The sequence below is a fragment of the Balaenoptera physalus genome (assembly GCF_965194825.1).
Source record: "Balaenoptera physalus genome assembly, chromosome: 13".
Classification (NCBI taxonomy): Eukaryota; Metazoa; Chordata; class Mammalia; order Artiodactyla; family Balaenopteridae; genus Balaenoptera; species Balaenoptera physalus.
Genome location: NC_138892.1, coordinates 23,400,574 through 23,414,222, shown reverse-complemented (window position 1 = coordinate 23,414,222; position 13,649 = coordinate 23,400,574). Strand labels below are relative to the sequence as shown.

The window sequence follows — 13,649 nt, the reverse complement described above, 5'->3', positions numbered from 1 at the left end:
TTGCATACTCTGTCCATCTAGAGTTGCCTGCTCACCCTTAACGATCCAGACCAAATGCCAGCTCCTCTTCAGTGTCGTTGAGACAAGCACAGGCTTTGGCGTCAGCCAGAGAGAGATTCAAATCTTTTCTGCACCACAACTGGCCGAGTGACTTTGAGGGACAAGTGTCCTTGAGCCTTAATAGAAGTTTCTACTTCTATTAAGTAGAAATAGTGATAACCACCTTAGAAGGCAAGAATAAAATTAAATAACATATGGAAGTGTTTTAAACAAGGTAGATATGGAAGACAAGGTAGACATGGTAATTATTAATATTTTCTTCCAAGTCCTCACCTCTGTGCTCCCACCCCACTTTGAACCTCCTGCTGTCACAGTCCTTATATACTGCATTGTGAATATCTGAGTCAACATCTGACTCCTCCACCAGCGAGGCTGGGAGCTTCTTGAGGACAGGGATTATTCCATCTTTATGAGCACTTATTTACAGCCAGACTCTGTGCTAGGCCCTCTACATACATTATCTCATTTAAACCTCACAACAAACAACAATTATCCCCATTTTAAACATGAAGAATTTAATCCCCACAACAAGCTACTATTATCACTACTTTAAACATGATAAAATTGACCTTGGAGGGTTTAAAAAACTTGCACACAAGTTCACACAGGTACAGGTAATGGAGGTGGTCTCTGCACCCATGTCACTGCAAATCCAAGTCCATATGCTTAATTGCTTCACTATGTTGGAACCAAGGATGTCTCAGCCATCCTTGTGTCACCCCTCCAATACTTACTAGCATGTGAGTGGCATGAATAAACATTTACAAAGTGATTATTTAGTAAATAAAGAGATTGTGATTTCATATAAATGATTATCTATGTTCCACCTTGAGGTGATCCTACATCTGGAACACTGCCTGAGACATGATTGCAATGACATGAGTAACTTTTTCAGAAAAGGACTCTAAATTCACCAGCTCCTGTTTCATAGGAGGCACACATTTAGTACAGAAAGGAAAATCATTGTTTATACCCCAAAGACATTCTCCCATAGGTCCGGAGGAAGGACGTTCACTGCAGCATTATTTGTAGAGGCAGGAAACTGCAGTATCATCACTGGGACAGTAGAAAGGCAATATGTGATAGATGTTCACCCTGGGGTACAGCCATCATAGGAATGGATCATAAGTGGACAAAGAAACATGGGTTCTTCATAAAGGCAATGTGCTGAGTGAAAGACGACACAAACTGAGATTTATAGCTGTGCCATTTACACAATACCATTTACATAAATTAAAAATGCATATACACAAAGCATAGTACACATTCCAGTGGTATGGCTGGTAATTAAGAGCATGATTTAAGACCTCAGCTGCCTAGGTTCAAATCCTAACCTCTTTGCTTAGTCGCTGAGTGACCTCAGGCAACTTACTTACCATCTCTGTGCCTCAGTTCTTTCTTCTATTAAATGGTCTTAATAAAGGTTCTTAACTCATAAGGTTGTTATAAGAATTCAATAACACCACATAAAGGGCTTAGAAGAGAACCTGGCACATAGTAAGTGCTATACAGGTATTATTTACTATTACACTTTTTAGAAACACATACAAAGAAGAAATACATATGAAACACATTAGAATTACTGTATATAGGGAATGGAATGGGGATGGGATAAAAAGGAATAAATTCAGACAAACAACAAGAGCCTTGCATGAAACAGCGATAATAATTTACCTTGTATTCAGAAGTATGATTAATTTAATCCTCTTCGATATACATTTTCCTTTAAAAAAAAAAAAAAAAAAGAATTTACTAACCAAGCTGTTATTAACCATTTGCCTTACTGAGTTGGTAAGTGATTATTTGCAAGTCACATTTGTGGTAAGTCAACCGTTCAAAATTCAAAAAATTCACTCTGAAATTAGGATCCACATATACTTAAGATATGACTACAGCTAAGCCCAGCCCACACCAATACCCATTCTGAGCCAACAAAGCCACTGGATAATAAATAAACAAGCATTTATTAAATGCCTACTATGTGAAGGACACTGAATTGGCTATAATGAAACAAAAGAAAGTCATTAATGTAAACTTTAAAATATAAAATACTGTTTAAGGGCCAGTTGAGCTGTACCAGCTACAGCTGGTGAAAGTCATTTTAAACTACTAGCAGCTGGAGTATTAGGACAAGAAAGTATTCACAGGAGAAGTGGGAAACAAAGCCAACCCCATCAGTTGCTTGAATAACTTCTATGGATCTCCTTATTAAAAGGTGCTTCAGAAACAACTTATGCATCCATCAATGAATGAAAGGATAAATAAAATGTGGTATATACACATAATGGAATATTATTCGGCCATGAAAAAGAAATAAGAGAATCTTGCCATTTGCAACAACATGGATGGACCTTGAGGGCATTATGCTAAGTGAAATAAGTCAGACAAAGAAAAATACCATATGATATTATATGTGGAGTCTTAAAAAAAAAAAAAAACTGAGCTCATAGATACAGAGAACAAATTGGTAGTTACCAGAGGCAGGGACTGGTGGAGGGTGGGTGAAATGGGGTCAAAAGTTATGACCTCCATAAGTCATGGGGATATAATATACAGCATGGTGACCATAGTTAATAATGCCGTATTGCATATGTGAAAGCTGCTAAGTGGGTAGGTCTTAAAAGTTCTCAACACAAGAAAAAAAATTGTAACTACTTATGGTGATGAATGTTAACTAGACTTATTGTGGCAATTGTTTCACAATGGATACAAATATCAAGTCATTATGTTGTATACCTAAATCCAATATAATGTTATATGTCAATTATACCTTAATTTTTACAATTTTAATTAAAAAATGATATTTTTTAAAGAGACACTTAAGCCACAAATTAGCTAAGAGCTACACATGAAGGGAAGACTCATGTAACAAAATAACTTCAACTGACCTTGGCCTCCAGATTAACTAACACCTCCTGATATCTGGTACTACAATTAAGATGGGTTCATTCCCTAAGAGGTGAGCCAGCAATGCACTGTGGACAGCAGATAAATAGGGAGAAATTATTATTCTGGAGATTAGGGGAGGGGAGAGTCCTTACACCAATTTCTTTTGAATCTTATCAAATCATTAATAATTACTAAACTCTCAGTAATAAGATGCAAATGCAGAGTGATAGGATTATGCTGTGGGTAAAGCATTTTTTTAATTTTTAAAATGCATGTTTTAGTACAAACATCAATATATATATGTATGATTCTTGTGCTACCACAAATGATCCCAAAATCCAGTCTAAAGAGAAGTCTTATTAGTGTATGATTACTCTCATCAGGATTCTTAGCAATTCTAGACTGCCATGGTCCAAAATGATGCAGAAGTTCAGAAATCAGTAACCTGTGCACACTGACACTATCTATGTCTTCTTCATTGGTGAAAATGTGAAATCAAAGCTTTGGCTTGGCCAGCCTTGTACTGGAAACCAATAGGCTTGGTTGTTTTCCTTACTTATTTTGATGGGATGGAATTTTTTAATAAGTTCTTGTGAGGAATTCATATTCCTTTTGGGCCTAGACTTTGTCTCCTAAAATATTCAGGTCCCTTTAAAGCCATGTCTTTCAGTGACAGTATCAATGATGAAATAATTATTAGGATTAGCTTTTGCTGCAAGTGACCAAAAGCCCAAACAACAGTGGCTTTGAAAAGATAGAAGTGTACTCTGTCTCCAATAAGCATCGGCAGTCCAGTGCTGAGTCTGCAGCTCCACAGTCATAAAGGGCCCAATCTCCTCCATCCTTTAATGAGGCCCACACCTTGGAGCCCAGATGACTGTCCTATAAAGTTCCAGCCATCACATCAACATTCCAGGCAGCAGAGGAGGAAGAGAAGGAAGGGAGCACACAATCTCTCTTTAAGAAAACATACGGTAGATGGCACACCCCACTTCCCCCTCGTGGCCTATCATCCTTGGCCACACTTCCTACAAAAGAGGCTGCAAAATGAAGTCATTATTCCAAACAGCCAGGGGCCCATCTAACAAGGGATTCTATCACAGCGGGAGAAACGGAGAATGGATTTAAAGGATAATCAGCAAACTCAGCCACACTATGCCCGAGTAAAACAATCATTTTTATTTTTATGCGTTCATTTCCCATCTTGGGATAACTACTCTGGTATACCATACATTTTCCAAATGTTACTTTTTCTGTCACAAGGAGAACAAAAAAAGGAAATAATATTCAACTAGTTCTAGTACTCAAGAGATATTAGGCATTGTGTTGGTGCTTTCACGTTTGTTATCTCATTTAATTCTCACAACAAGGTATTATCCTCATTTGGGGAAATTAAGATTCACAGCATTGATATGTGAAATGGGAGTATTTTAAGCTTAGAGCCTCTCCTAGTTTTCTCCCCTATGAAATGTATTTAGCTAAATTCTTTTCTTCCTTAGAATTTATCAGCAACCCCTATTCAACTCTCCCCATAACCAAGACCTTTTTTCTGAAGCACCAGTTAATAAATCAGGATTCTGCTGTGCGTCTGTGGAAAGGTAATTACCAACACTTGCAATGTGGAACAGAAATTCTCAAACATTTCAGTCTTTGTTTTAAGTCATGAATTCATGTTCTTCATACCCCCGTTAATAACTGGATACTTTATTTTACCGTGTGCTGTTCGGAAGTACCACGTAGTGTTATCACTGGCTCTAGTGCCACGTAACGTTGGGATGGATTCACTTGGCTTCCACCCCAGAAAAACTCCCAACTTTCAGGACTGCTCCAGCAATCCCTCCTTCCTCTCCACTCTGGAGTATGTATCATCACATCACTGGGACTTTCAAGGCAATTGAATTCATAATTGTAGCAGAAGATATTTATTGAGTGTTTCCTATGTGCCAATAATGTGGAAATGATCTATGAGGCAGAAAGAATTGCTATAATTATTATTATCCCCATTTTACAGATGAAAACACAGGACCTTAGAAAGGCTTAGTAACATGCCCCAATTCCAATAATCACTATGTAGAAGAGCTGGGACTTGAACTTGCTTCTCTTTGACCAAATAGCTCATACTCTTCACCTGCCTGCAAGGAACCAGGCACCAGCTGAGGTGTTGACAACACAGCAGGTGTGCCAGAATCGGTCCCTGTCCTCAAGGAACCACAGTCCAGTGGGGTAAATGGTGCTGTGCCTTCAACTGCACTACACTGAGACAAGTTCTAGGACTGCCTGAGACCCGCTGTTGTTGGTGCCAACACAGAGGAGTAGCTAATCCCACACTCAGAATGTAAGACCCTGCATTGCCTCCTGTCTTTTATGTGTTCAGCATCTCTCTACCTGGGGACCAAAGTCTCATACATCTTTGTTTCCTTAGTCCCTAACACAATTCCTGACACATAATAAGTGTTCATGAAGTGGCCCATGCTATAGAACCAGTACAGCCCAGAATGAAGCGTGGGTACCCTGACAAATAAGACAATCTAGAACTAAATCCACACTTTCTAGCTGAGATACTACCCGCCCAGATTTACACCAATTTCATTTTTCACCTAGTGGTATTAGAAGACACGTGAACTAGTTGGACAGAAAAATCCCGGAGTGAGCAGCAGCTGGACTGTTTCTAATCCCTGGGCCAGCTTCTGGCAGAGTGAGAAGGACAGACATAGGTCATGTGATTGAGGAAGCAGCCACAAGGCAGAAGATTTCTGAGAAGTGGGGGAGACCTGGAATGCTCTGGACTAAGGCTGTTTTCTTTTTCAAAAATGCCTGTCAACTGTTTAAAAATCCTCTGTCCAGCAGCAAAGATGAAGACATTATGCAATGACCCAAGTGGACATTTGAGAGAACTGGAGGACAGGTCAGTTCAGTAGCAAATTGGAACAGAAATAGCTAAAGCGATAGAAATACAATTGATCAATTGATGAAGTCACAGTGCTTTAAGTCTGCACAGTGAGCAATTTCAGACAGACAAACTGAGAATTCTCTGCAGTTGCGATGCCAGCTCAAAAAAAAAACACACACACACACACGTGAACCCGTTTAAATCAGCATGGAAAGCAGATTGGTGTGGAACATGAAAAAGAATTAGCATAGCCCAGAGAAAATACATGGTGACCAGTGTGGAAACAAATGAAGACTGATCAGATGAGAACAAGCAAAGCCTGTTTATTCAGAGCTTGCTATAGCAAGGGAGTCGGCCACTATCGCTTACATTTGGCAGACCCAAAGGCAGGCAAAAGAGTGGGAAAGCTTTACAGTGGAAAAATGAGAAGGCTTCAGGGATGCCCTGATTGGAAGCTGTTGGCATGGGGAAGCTGTAGGCAGCCTAACCAGAAGAGGAGCATCCTATGTGAATGGTTATGGGTGTATATTTGGCTTTCTCTAATTGGTCCTACGTTAGAAGTGGGGACAAAAATTAGGGACGCTGTCAGTTATTAAGCTTGGCCATGTGAGGTCGATTGTTCCAGAGGCTATTGTTTGGCTTCCTGGACCACTTGCTAGAGATAGTGATCCGACTTCCTGCAAGTGTGACTGATAGACAGCAGGCTGGTGTCCTGGGCTGGTTACTGTTGACAATGGGTTGGTTTCCTGGGCTGGTTGCTGCAGACTGTGGGTCAGAGTTTGATTTTTATATATGGTCTGACCTTTGTCTGTTTGTATATTCCATCTCTCACTGGGGAAACACATTTTAGAACAATCCAGCACAGGACTGACGTCAATATACTGTGAGCGGGCCCAGGTCCACAAGCCACTTTCTAGTTGTATGACTTACACCAAGTTGCTTGACTTCCTTAACCCTCAGTTTCCTCATCTGCAAAATGGAGATACTGCACAAGAGTTTGATGAGGATCAAATGACATAGGGCACATAAAGTGGTTGGCATAGTGCCTGGAACATGGAGGGTAGCCAATTGATACGAGCTGCTATTAACATTATGAACATTATCATTATCCTTTTTTACCTAACCTAATCTAGGAACTTAACCAGATAAAGGGGATAAAATTCCAAAGGACATCATTCCAGGGAAAACCCTATAGAGAGGTTTAATAGGATGTAAAGAATATATTGGATGCTGTATATGATAACCAAAAGATTAACTGGGAAAGGGATATGAATCCCCCCACCCTCAGAGAAGAATACCACCAGAGAGTTGCCTTTAATATCTTATGTTTTTTATCTTATGATTGATACTAACCTGCCTGAGAGTAAATTAACCCCAGAGAGAGTTACATGGCAACAATAAGGGGAAAAAAAGTACAGAGGAGGTTAAAACAGTCCGCAAACTTGTGAGAAGAAACAAAAGAACACAAGATAATAGGAATCTCGTGACATCTCCTGAGGTAGGCAGTATCATTACTCCTATTTTACAGACAAGAAGACTGAGGCAGAGAGAGTTAGTAACCTGATGGTCACAGTCAGAATCAAGGAGATTTAGCAGCTAAGTAGAAATTTGCAGCAAAGAAAAAAAAAAAAGGCCTGGATGGTTCTATTAAGAACACACCAGAGAAATAGAGGCTTACGGATTTCCCTGGTGGCACAGTGGATGGGACTCTGCGCTCCCAATGCAGGGGGCCTGGGTTCCATCCCTGGTCAGGGAACTAGATCCCACATGCATGCCGCAACTGAGAGTTCGCATGTCACAATTAAGGAGCCCTCCTGCCGCAACTAAGACCCAGTGCAACCAAATAAACAGTATTTTTTAAAAAAAGAAAGAAATAGAGGCTTAGGTACAAATGAACTGAGAGTGTGGAACAAAAAAGTTTATAACCACCAAGTTGTCTTAGTTATATTTGCTTCCCACATTTTGCATTAAGTTTCTCAGAAGTGTTACTCACTTTCCTGCGGGGAGAAGATGCCTGAAAGAGGCAAATTATTCCTTTTGCAACAGGACCTAAACTTCCTGTCTCTCTCAGCCTTGGCCTCCAAGACCCCAAGGACCTCCTCTAAGCAGCCAACACCAGGGCAGGCTTTGGTTCAAAAAGCCTGAGTCTGTATTGTAAGAAAAGAAGAACAACAGCCACTAAAAATGTCTGCATGATTTAACAAGGCAGTTTGTACCTTCTGGAATGTACAAGTTGTTAATAAATTGCATTTCTTCCCTTTTTATAGAATACATTCCTAGTGTGGTGTTTGGTTTACGTATTATAATAGGTGCTATAGTTTCAGCGTTTGAATATGGGTTTCATTAATCCTTAATTTGCTCCTCCACCAGAAGGAATTGTTTTCTAGACTTTGGGAACAGTGCCCTCTCCTGGATGAAGTGACATCTACTTTGCTGATCTGCAAAGCTTAGCAACAAGGACATGAATGCTAAAAGACAGGAGAGGCTCCGGAGACCTCACATAGTGGGAATTGCTGGTCTCTCTTGGGGATGCAAAGAGGGGTGCCCAAGGTGGTCAGGAAGACCCAGGCCCAGTTCTACCCCAGTGAAAGGTGAGAGCCCTGGACTTCCATGGCTATAAAGAAAAAGAAAAGGAGAGGATGTGATCACTGCCTGGATCCAGAAGTCTAAATACCTGACAATGAGTTGGATGGATGTATTTAATCTCACTTCAGATTGGTGCAGGGATTCAAACAGAAACTTGATGGGCTTAAAAGAAAAAATGTCACATACTTAATGCTTAGAATGACTCCTGGAAATTAGATCTTGCTCATCTACTAAATTTGTTTAGCTCCACCAAAACAACTGAGTTAGACTGCATTTAAAGGATGTTTTTTGAAGTGTTAGTCTAGAACTTGAGGAAATACTGGTTTCTCTAAAAAGAATAGGGAAGGGGTGTATGATCACTGGTGCTGTTCACCAACACTTCCGGTTCTCTTTCTGGACAGGGATGAGGACTGCACTTTCTGTACCTCCATGAAGTTAGATGTGGCCATGTGGCTTGCTGTGGCCAATCAAGTGTGAGTGGAAGTTAAGCCTTAAAGAACTGGTGCAAGGTCCACCACCTTTCCTTCTCCTCTCCACCATAGGGTGGGCAAACTACAGACCACAGCCTGAATCCAGCCCACTGCAAATTTTTATAAATAAAGTTTTATCAGAGCACAGCCATGCCCATCCTTTTACATATAGGCTATGGCTGCTTGCGTGCTACAACAGCAGAGCTGAGCAGCTGCAACAGAGACCATATGGCCTGCAAAACCCAAAATATTTACCGCCTGGCCCTTTACAGAAGAAGTATGAGAACCCATGCTCTCAACAGTGGGGGTCCCTGAAACAAAATATCATGGAGCACAGCTCATGCTGGACAAGATGGACACGTAGCACGAGAATGAAATAAACCCTCGTTTTAAGCCACCGAGATTTGGAAGTGGTTTTGCTACCGCAGCATGACCAAGCCTATCCTGACACACAGGTTAAAAAAGTCCTCTAACAAAACTAGAAAAAGAGAATGTATACCCAGAATCTAAAACACCTTGAAAGAAGCTCTCCAAATATTAATGATGGAAAATATGCAAATTCAATGTCATTGACATTATTCTTTTAACCTGGTGGGGAATAAGCGTGATCCCCACATGCAAATGAGGCTGTTATCAAGTAAGCCACACAAGTGTGATATTTTTTCCCCTAAAATCAAAATGAATTAATTTCTGTATCTAAGGAAGGCCAGCCAGCTCTAATCAGACAATGGTTTGCTTTATGAAGGGAGTAAAGAGGCTCATTACAGGAAATCCCAGGCATGGTGATAAATTCCCAAACTTGGACTCTCATAAAACTCAGGAACACACTTCCCATTGCCTTCCACGTTTCTTCTGAATCACTGAGCCAGAGGCAGCTGCCTGATTTGTGACCTTCAGCCGTCTGCCATCCCTCATAGATCATTTCCACCTAATAGAGCCTTAAAATTGTCATCATTTTCTTTACTTCAACATTTGAAAGAAATGTTAAAGACTGATCCACCACTGAGTTGGCTATTTTGCAACTTCTCCCAGCTGGTTAAGAAGGAAGTCGTTGTAAATAAATGCAGCTTTCCTGGATGTTTTAAATGGTAACAATCACAACAATTTTAGCAACACAGAGAGTAAGGGAGGAGAGGGAAAGAGAAGACTGGATAAAACGGTCCACAGGCCACTGATATCACCCCTAGGGAACCAGAGCAGAGCTTTTCCCAGTTCCCTCCCATTGAAAGCTGTAACCACTTAGTAGTCAGGAGCTTGGAGGAAAAGGAGCACTCCCTGCCCATGTTTTCCATCAGGCTTGACTTCACATCTGGCTAAATCTAAAAGCCCTTCTGTGTCCCAGGCAGGACACCGAGCACTGAAGAAGCATGGCTCTTTGCTGACCCACTAGCAGTTTAGAGGTGGTTCCACTGGACCCTGGATGAAAGAGACAGCAGGTACCCGACAAGTTCATTGCAGATAAATAGGGAGATTCCATCAGAAATGCATCTGTGGACCTAGGACTCAATTCCTCTGAAACTGGGAGTGGGACAGAGGGGATGGCAGGAGTGATGTGCTCAGTCTCAGGGATCAGCCTCTAGGCATTCTGTAAAGTAGCTCCATCCCCCTGATGCTGGATTTGTGCTGCTCACAACTGCTTCATCCAAATTCGACTCAGAGGGACTTCCCTAGTGGCGCAGTGGTTAAGCGTCCACCTGCCAACGCAGGGGACACGGGTACGAGCCCTGGTCCGGGAAGAACCCACATGCCACGGAGCAACTAAGCCCGTGTGCCACAACTACTGAGCCTGCACTCTAGAGCCTGTGAGCTACAACTACTGAGCCTGCGTGCCACATTACTGAAACCTGTGCGCCTAGAGCCCGTGTTCCGCAACAAGCAGCCACCGCAATGAGAGGCCTGCGCACAGCAACGAAGAATAGCCCCCACTCGCCGCAACTAGAGAAAGCCCGCGCACAGCAACGAAGACCCAACACAGCCAAAAATAAATTTTAAAAAAAGCAACAAAAAACAAATTCGGCTCAGAATGGAAATTCTTCTAATACAGAACTTCACACTCTCTCAGCCTGTGACTCGTGTTCTCTACGGGCCCAAAAAGGAGAAAGGAGAAAAAAAGGAAGGGTTTTTCCTTTTGCCATTAGTGCCAGCCTTCTCTGTGTGCCTGTCTGATTCCTTCCAATTTATTCCAGGACAATAAGTAGAAATGAGTTTCCCAACCCCTTCAGGGCAGGTAGGAGACATAAGAATGGAAACACATAGAGCTGGGGGCCTCAGCTGGGGTGGTTGAACTGAGTCTGGCATTTTGGTTTTGTCAATTGCCTGTGGTTGCTTGCAAAGTTCACAGATAATTTGCAACTAGGGCAGCTGCTGAACACACTGGAAAAACAAAAGTTCAAAACGACCTCACTAAATTAAAGGTGAGATCCAAAGCCACCAGCAGATGAAGGTTAATAGAGGGCCCCTACTGCATCTCAGATTAAGGGGAAAACAGTAAAACTACACAAGTACAAACAGCATGTGAAAGTGCTGGCCATGAGTTGTATGGCTGAGGAAGATCTAAAGGTCTTAGTGGACAAGTTCACTGAGCCAGCAACGTAAGAGAAATGTTAAATAAGAATATAAAAAACAGAAATTATGAAATAATCTTCATAGATTCATACATTCTTTTATTCAACAAACTTTACTGAATGCCTACTACGTGCCATGCATTGTGCTAGGATCTAGAGCAAGAGTCAACAAACTAGAGCCCACAAGCCAAATCTGCCATACCACTTGTTTTTGCATGGCCCTTGAGCTAAGAATGATTTTCACATTTCTATAATATAAAACATAAAAAAGAGTATTAGCCTTTCAGAGACAACAGCTGTTCAAAGAATATAGGACACTGCCTCTTGGCCTGCAATGACTAAGATATTGCTATCTGGCTCTTTTTAGGAAAAAAAAAAAAAAAAGGGTTGCTGACCCCTAATCCAGGGGTACAAAGTTGAATAAGAAATAACCCCTGCCTTCAAGGAACTCACAGTTTGGCATGAACTCAATAATCAGTATCAGAACACTTTGTCCTTTCCTGGCTTCACAACTTAGAAGCAAGATAGAAAAATTGAAGGAAGCTCACGGAAAGTTATAAAGATTAATAAAAGAATGGGAAGAAGAATTTATGAGAAAATTTTAAAGGAATTTGGATTATTTATTCTTAAGAAAAGGAGACTATGGGGATGCTTAAGAATAGTCTTCAAATATTTGAGGGGATATTATTAAGCAAAAGGCTTTTCCATTGTGGACATAAAGATTAATAGAATGTAGGCTAAAAATTTTTATTATAGAGATGGAAGGATTTCCTAGAAGGCTTTTAAATTTCTACAATGAATTGAGAAATCCATTTTCTTTAATCCTCTAAAACTAGTGTCTTTTCCCATCTGTCTAGGAGCTGTTAAGTGTTGTTTGAGTGTTGTCTGAGCTAAAGGTAGAGGTGGACTAAACGCCCTGTGTTCAAGCCAGCTCTCTGATTCTTCCATTCAGAAGCTGGGGCTTTTCAGAAGGAGAAAGTCTTTTTCCCCCTCTGGGTCTCAATTTTCCCCTCTTGAAAAATGAGAGCCTGACATGCTCTGAGTCTGTGATTTCCTGGGCTGAAACTTTGAAATGGTTCAGTAGCCAAGGAAAGCAAAAGAGCTTCAATGATCCCCTCTCACAAGAGAGGAGGCAATAGATGCTGTTTCATTCTCGACATGAATAGAGAAATTTAGACTCAATATCTGTTTTAATTCAAAGGTAACTACTAGTTGGAAAAAAAAAGTAGAACATGTTTACTAGATGGAAAAGACCAAAGAAAACTTGAATAAATGCCTAAAGATTATAAAAGCATAAAAGGGGAAATGTCAAGGAGGCATACACAAAGAAAGACATAAAATAAGAAGACAGAAGTAAGAACTGACATTCCACAATCCCAGTCAATGTGATGGGGTGATAGGCTCCTCTTTAGAAGATGTACTCTTAGGTTAGACCCAAATTCAAAATTCTACTACATGCCGTTTACAAGAGAGCCACTGAAAACCAAATGGGGAACAAGTGTAAAAAATAAAGGGTTTAATATGGAACTTGGTTCATGATATGCATGCTGAAGTCTTTAGGCAGAAAGTGTACTGATGGGTGCAGCTGACCATGGCATTCATCAAAAAAGTAAGACGGACAGACATCTGGATAGAGGGATGGATGGACAGATATGCAAAAAAGAAAATATAGGAAAATATTAAATGCAGAAGCTAGGAGGTAGATATATGGATGCTTACTGAACAATTCTGTATCTTTGAATTTTTTATAATAAAACTCAGGGGAAAAAATAAACCAAACAGTACAAAGAGTAAGATTTCATTTTTTGTTAATTCTATCGATGCATAAAGAAAAAGAGAGCTTTTAAAAAGTTGTGATATTTGAAGTAGGCAGAATCTGAGTTATTTGGGCTTCTTTGCCCTGCTCCTTTTATGACTTTGATAATAATTCCAAGGCCCACACCAGGAGGTCAACTTATTTTAATGTGCTCTGTGCCTCTGTCCAAATGCGGCCATTCCTTGCTTTTTAGGGAAGATCATAAAGAAGTACAGTTTAAAGACAGTTTTTAGGAATTGGTGCTATTAGAGGCTTCTTTCTTTATACTTATTTATATCTAGAATTCTCCCTCAGTAGAAGGACATTGGTCTTAGAATCAGACAGAGTGTGATTTCATCCCAGTTTCATCACATTGCAGCCCTGGGCATGTTAAT

At 40.6% G+C, this 13,649-nt stretch overlaps 1 protein-coding gene and 1 long non-coding RNA gene across 3 annotated transcripts in view; one reads left to right on the top strand and one right to left on the bottom strand.

Moving 5' to 3' along the window:
- The window catches only part of LOC309640596 (uncharacterized protein), a 601,312-nt gene that overhangs the window by 463,389 nt on the left and 124,274 nt on the right, over nt 1-13,649 (bottom strand). For both annotated transcript variants that reach the window (XR_014252286.1, XM_082419559.1), the window contains one exon: nt 1,735-1,783. The gene's annotated coding sequence lies outside the window, so the exon portion shown is untranslated. The remainder of the gene's footprint in view (nt 1-1,734; nt 1,784-13,649) is intronic.
- The window catches only part of LOC309640628, a 933,213-nt gene that overhangs the window by 821,751 nt on the left and 97,813 nt on the right, over nt 1-13,649 (top strand). The window lies entirely within an intron of this gene.